This window comes from Centroberyx affinis, unplaced genomic scaffold (assembly GCF_046629955.1).
Source record: "Centroberyx affinis isolate AG114_WGS23_722 - 3 ecotype Tasmania unplaced genomic scaffold, CSIRO-AGI_Caff_v1 ptg007898l_1, whole genome shotgun sequence".
NCBI classification, from domain to species: domain Eukaryota; kingdom Metazoa; phylum Chordata; class Actinopteri; order Beryciformes; family Berycidae; genus Centroberyx; species Centroberyx affinis.
The window spans coordinates 545,001-550,635 of record NW_027283963.1 but is presented as its reverse complement, the minus strand read 5'-3'; the positions used below and the strand labels follow the sequence as shown (position 1 = coordinate 550,635).

Here is a 5,635-nt window from a genome sequence, read left to right as displayed (position 1 = left end):
ATCAAATTACTTGTCAAATTCCAAAAAAGAGAGCTAGAAGAGCGCTGTAGGATAAAATGATATGCAGGGAGTCGGCATCCTCTTTTAAGCCACTGGAGAGCCAGGAAGGGTTCGCCTCAAAATAAAACACCACTTCATTTAAGAATTTAGAATGATGGTAGAATCATTATTAGTCAACATGAACAGTGCTCTTGAAGTGAGAAACTCGGCCTGAACCTTTCATGCTATCAAGCTTAATTTCCTATTCGCTGCTCCGATAACAGATGTGGTGAACCCACGCAGTCTTTTTTAAACCTTTATTCTACACTTAACCTTATTTCCAGAATGTCCATTTTGACCTTTACCGTCTTCATTCACGAGCGTGAATGCGGAAATTGAGTGATATTCTTCTTTTATGAAATAAAACGGAATTGGATGGAGCAGATTTGCATAACATTGCTGGCTGTTTGGTGCTGTGACTAATGTAGGCAGCTGGGAAGGATTGGAGTGGTCATTTGTTGCTCAGTGGGTCACTATTTCAAGCCCTGGGGCCTCATGTGCCACGGACGTTGCTGTTTTATGATGTGTGTGTGTGTGTGTGTATGTATGTGTGTGTGTATAGTGTGTGAAGGCTTAAGCATTGCCCATTATGCCGAGCTACCCTTCTGTATGTAACGCACCCCTGCTTACTTACATGCTTCAGTTCAAGATTGCATGAGTGCGCGAGTGTCACTCTCTGTATTCATGTGTTTTGTGTGTGTGCGTGTCTTTGTTACTTTTGTTGTTTGTCTATTATATGTTTGAGTATGTACAATATACATGGCAAAGTGACTATTTCCTTGTTTCTAGGTAGAAGCCTCTGACCACTTCCCCTGTTGGACTTTTCCACCAATGAGAGAGATTTAAATGCTGCTACTAATCTCCCTGAAATTCAATTACTGTTGGGTTTTTAAACAGAAACAAGTGGTTTACAAAATGCTAAATTTCAAGACAAATAAAGATTCATACATCTAACCCATATTGACAACAGTGGCCTTTGCAGAAGTATTTACGTAGAAATGAAATTTCATAATGTACAAAAATCAGAAATCTTCCAAATTGAACCGCTCAACATCTCCATCTGGACACAGTCTTATCCCTTACTTGGATTCGGAGTATGTGTGATTCTGTAATTCACTTTGGCAAGGAGAGGAAGGAAGAGAGAGAAATAAAAAGATGATGGTCGGGAAATGGAAATGGGAGAGGAAAATTCTCCACTCTCCAATATCTTCTGTTCTCATCTCTCTTTCTCTCTCTCTGTCATTAAAATTCCCCGACGTAGGCTACTCTCCCCCAACATGACGGTTCACAGCACCGCCCCCGCACTTAAATCCACGCATGGAGTTGCATGTGTGTGTGTGTGTGTGTGTGTGTGTGCGAGCGCACGCCCACACACACTCGACACACTACCGAAATGCAACAGGGGGAGTCTGTCACAGGCTTCTGTTGAGCGGTCTGCCGTTTTTTTACAAATGCTGTTTTTCTTTTACAGTTTCTGCCATTTTCTCTGCTTATTATGATCACTCCCAATGTTACAGTAACACGTTTCAGATGTTATATATAGTTAATAGCACTGTATGCACTGTATGATTCAAAGGGGGTTTATCCTCAGTTAATTCTTCACTTTCAACAAAGAAAACTGCTATTTTTTTCACCTCTTTTTTTTTAAAACAGTCCCCTCTTTTCTTGCTCCTTTACTCTCTTAAGTGACTCATGTGTGTAAATACAGTGAAGTCCTACTGTAAACATGTGAAATGGACGTTGTGGTGATGTTTACCCAGTCTCCCTGTCAATGTCAAACTGAAGATTTTTCCAAAAGGGGGGCTACAGAAAACTAACATTGACAGACTTTCTTTATCTTTTGAGAGCATCTTTTGAAGGCTGTGTGTGTTCTTGATCATCCTGTTTTCCTCCATCTTCTCCTTCTTGGTCCCTATAGGTCCCCTTACAAAGAAACACACTGATGATTTAGGTGATAGTGACCGCACGGACGACGAAGGTATTTTTTTCCCCGATGCCAAACTGATTTGCATGACAAGGGAAACAAAACCTCCCCTTTCTCCTCCAATTTTTTTCTTCTTTGATTTTCTTACATTTCTTGTCCTTTTTTTGAAAAGTGATGGACATTTTCTTTTTGCTCTTTACTCGTAAACTCTCTTTTTGGGCTGGATGTGTTTTGTCCTTTTCAGCTTGATGTCTAAAGAGTATGTTTACATGTCTACCACCATTCTTTGATAATTACTGATCTAACTTAGGTTTTCTGCTTGAATTTGCTATTTTCTTTACTTTTTCTTTACTTTTTCTATGTTGCATCCCACCAGCAGATCAAGTAACTATTAACCCTTTAGACAGCTCTTAACCACATTTTTGCATGATTTTTTTTTTTTCTTAATTCTTCTCTTCTCCAAAATCAGATCATGTTGAAAAGATCCACCACTGGCTAATTGGCTTCTTTTTCACCTATACTAACTCTTAAACCTCTTTTAGTTTTGGGCGTCAAACCAATGATCTTCGTATGTGACATGTCGATAAAATAACGTCAACATAATGGACAAACATCACGCTTTCAGTCATGGTCGCTCTGGAGTAGTGTGGGCTGCTGTCTTTCCTGGCATGGTTTCATCTCCTGCAGGGCAAGGACAGTGCTAATTTACTACAAGTAACTAACTTTTTGGTCAACTAGCCACAGTGGAACTTAATCAGCCAATTTTGTTTCTTAGCTGCCAAATTAGTAAAAACGTAAAACGTGGATTCAAGTGACATTACTAACATGTCAGTATCATGACTGTCAAACTCTTGGAGGACTGCTAAAACAGCACACTGGAGTTTTATTCTTCATTTATTGGAGGCAGAGCTGCTCTGGAGGCAGAAATAATCTCACTAGTTGAGTTTAATCTCAATGGGAGGAGCCAAAGAACCACAGTTTTTCAGGCCAAGGAACAGACTGAAGTCCAGTGAAAAAGAGAACGGGTAAGAGAGGAGGAAGCTAATATTATGAAGCCTAGCGCTCTGCTAACTACAGGCAAAAAAACTGAAAAATGCAATCTAGCCATACTAACTAGCTAAAAAAACATTAATTAACCTAGCTTACCTTCCAAGTTCAAACTAGCCATACTTGCCTATAGCTATCTAGGTAAGATAGTTAGCTAGCTGCTGACCTTCCAAGATTATCAATGCCATGGTCATGACCGAATGAAAAAAATAAGTCTTTTCCTTTCATATTTTTGACAATATTTTGATGATATTCTGACCAGAATACATTCTTTGCCATTCAAGTTTGCCAGTTGTCCAACTTGTGCTCTCAAACTGTTTGTTTTGGCTCCACCTGCTGAGGTTTAACTCAACCAGCGAGATTATTTCTGCTTCCAGAGCAGCTCTGCCTCCAGGAAATGTTTGTACATCTAAAATTCCAATCTGCACTAAAGCATTACAGGGCTTCCTCATCCAAGACCCATTTCCAATAAAATAAATCCATAGTGCGATGGAGGTGATCACTCAGAACTGTTGTGTTAGTTGTGATTAGAGTTTGTGTAGGGATAATTGGATAGATGCCATACCAGGAAAGTCATCCCACACCAGTGCAGAATGCCTGGACTCCCTCACTGTGTTGGCACTGTACAGTATATACCCACCTACACTGGGTATTGTAGTCATATCTCATGTATGTGTGTTCCTGGTTCCTAAACTAAACTTCAATCAAACCGAGCAAAACTATATGGATTCATTAGGTATCTGTTCCACTGCTGTCTAACAGCTAAACACCTACCATAACAAAACCTAAGGATCAAAAGAATTAGCTTCTGCACACCTGACTGTAAACACTTGAGAAAAAATAATTGGGAAATAATGGTCTACTACCGGAATAAAGAGACTCCTACATACACTTTTAGCTCATAAAGAGCAAGGCTTTTAATCCCAGATGATTTTAACCGATGAAAACAGAAACTTGGCCGACCGGGCGGATACTCGACGAAGGCCGTAGGACTAAAACGTTGCCTGTCCTCCTCTTAAAATAAATGATGCGCCTTTTTGCGACTTAAGACAATGTGTTGAAAATCCATTAGTCCCAATAATACAAAAAGATAAACCTACGCTGAGTTGCCGTAAACAAGCAGCCCTTTGAAAAGTCATATTAGGAATAAAGTGTCCTTGATAAAACCCTGAGATAAAGTCGTATCCCCTTAAGGCCGCCGCGGTGCAACTTTAATGACAGGCAGAAAGTCTTAATAAGGCACCTCTACTGTATAATGTGACGAAGTAAACAGCAATTACATCCAAATAAGACTCACAACCATCCGGATCCCTTTGATCTGTGCCATCATGCTGTTTTCCTGGGAGCTCACACACACACAGACACACACACACACACACACACACACACACACACACATAAGCATGCGTAAACACACATACTTTGACACACAGGCATATAGTCACATGCGCGCATACACACACCAAAAAGATTAGAGAGAGTCGCACAGCTCACGCAGATCAAGACAGTGAAATCCCAGCAAGCTTCAAGTATTATCTCGATAAAGGATGCAGGGCAGACTACTAATCCAGTTTAATATAGGAGAAAATATGCTTGAGAACACACACACACACACACACACACACACACACGCGCACACACACGCACACACACACTCTGTTGTCCTCCTGATGCCTGATCGGCTTGTACTCTCCCCAGCGGTTCTTTATGCTCTTAACCCTTGACCTCTTGTCGCCTTGGAGATGCGAACCCGACGAGGACAATCAACCCCCCCCCCCCCCCCCCCCGCCGCCCAGGAAATCTTGGATTTTACAATCTCTTTATACTCAGTAAATCTGGTGTTTGTAATCCCTTTGTGCGGGGAATAGAGATGTAAACAGGACAGTCCCTGAGAGCTGAGGATTTGTTAGAAGCCGAGGTTTTCTTTTTTTTTTGGCCCGTGAATCGACTACAGAGGATATTGCTGGAGTGGATAAGTTGATGTGGGTATACAGAAGTGGAGATGTCATGAGCTGTGGTATCTACACGGCTCTTATGGGGCCCCTGGCACCCTATATAAAGTATTATACTGCAATACCTATGTGATATTAATCTTCCCATACACTATGGATATAGTACTTTGGAGGGTACAAGGATATACATTTTGCTGACGGTGCAAGGACAATCCTGGAGCTGAGGAAAGGATCATAAAAGATCAACTGGGGGAAAGTGTTACTCTTCTCCATCCAGCCAGGCCAGAGATTCCAACTGTCGACATTTTAGTCACAAGGCTATTTCTTCAGGCTGCTCGACATCACATTTATGAAGAACAAGCAAAAAACTAGCTTAGCGCTACTTGCAGCCTTGCTAGCTGTGAGCGTCTTTGCAAATGAAAATACAGCAATGAAAAATAAAATAAAATCACCAATATTCTCACCAATAATCACCAATATAGCTGAACAACTAACATTACTGCTAACATGCACTTAGCAAGGCCTAGGCTACTATGCTAATGTTACATCCTCAACAAATGATGAAGTCCACTTACAACAAAGAAGTCCAACAAACAAAATGTAAAACCTAAATCAAACAATATAATGTTGTAAAATGAAACCACTTACCTTATCAGGAAACCAGGGAACTTGA

The 5,635-nt window shown here is 40.8% G+C and overlaps 1 protein-coding gene across 1 annotated transcript in view; it reads left to right on the top strand.

Moving 5' to 3' along the window:
- The first annotated feature begins 1,971 nt into the window (after positions 1 to 1,971).
- Positions 1,972 to 5,635, top strand: part of nlgn1 (neuroligin 1) — a 180,572-nt gene continuing 176,908 nt past the window's right edge. The window contains exon 1 of the mRNA XM_071514052.1: positions 1,972 to 2,017. The gene's annotated coding sequence lies outside the window, so the exon portion shown is untranslated. The remainder of the gene's footprint in view (positions 2,018 to 5,635) is intronic.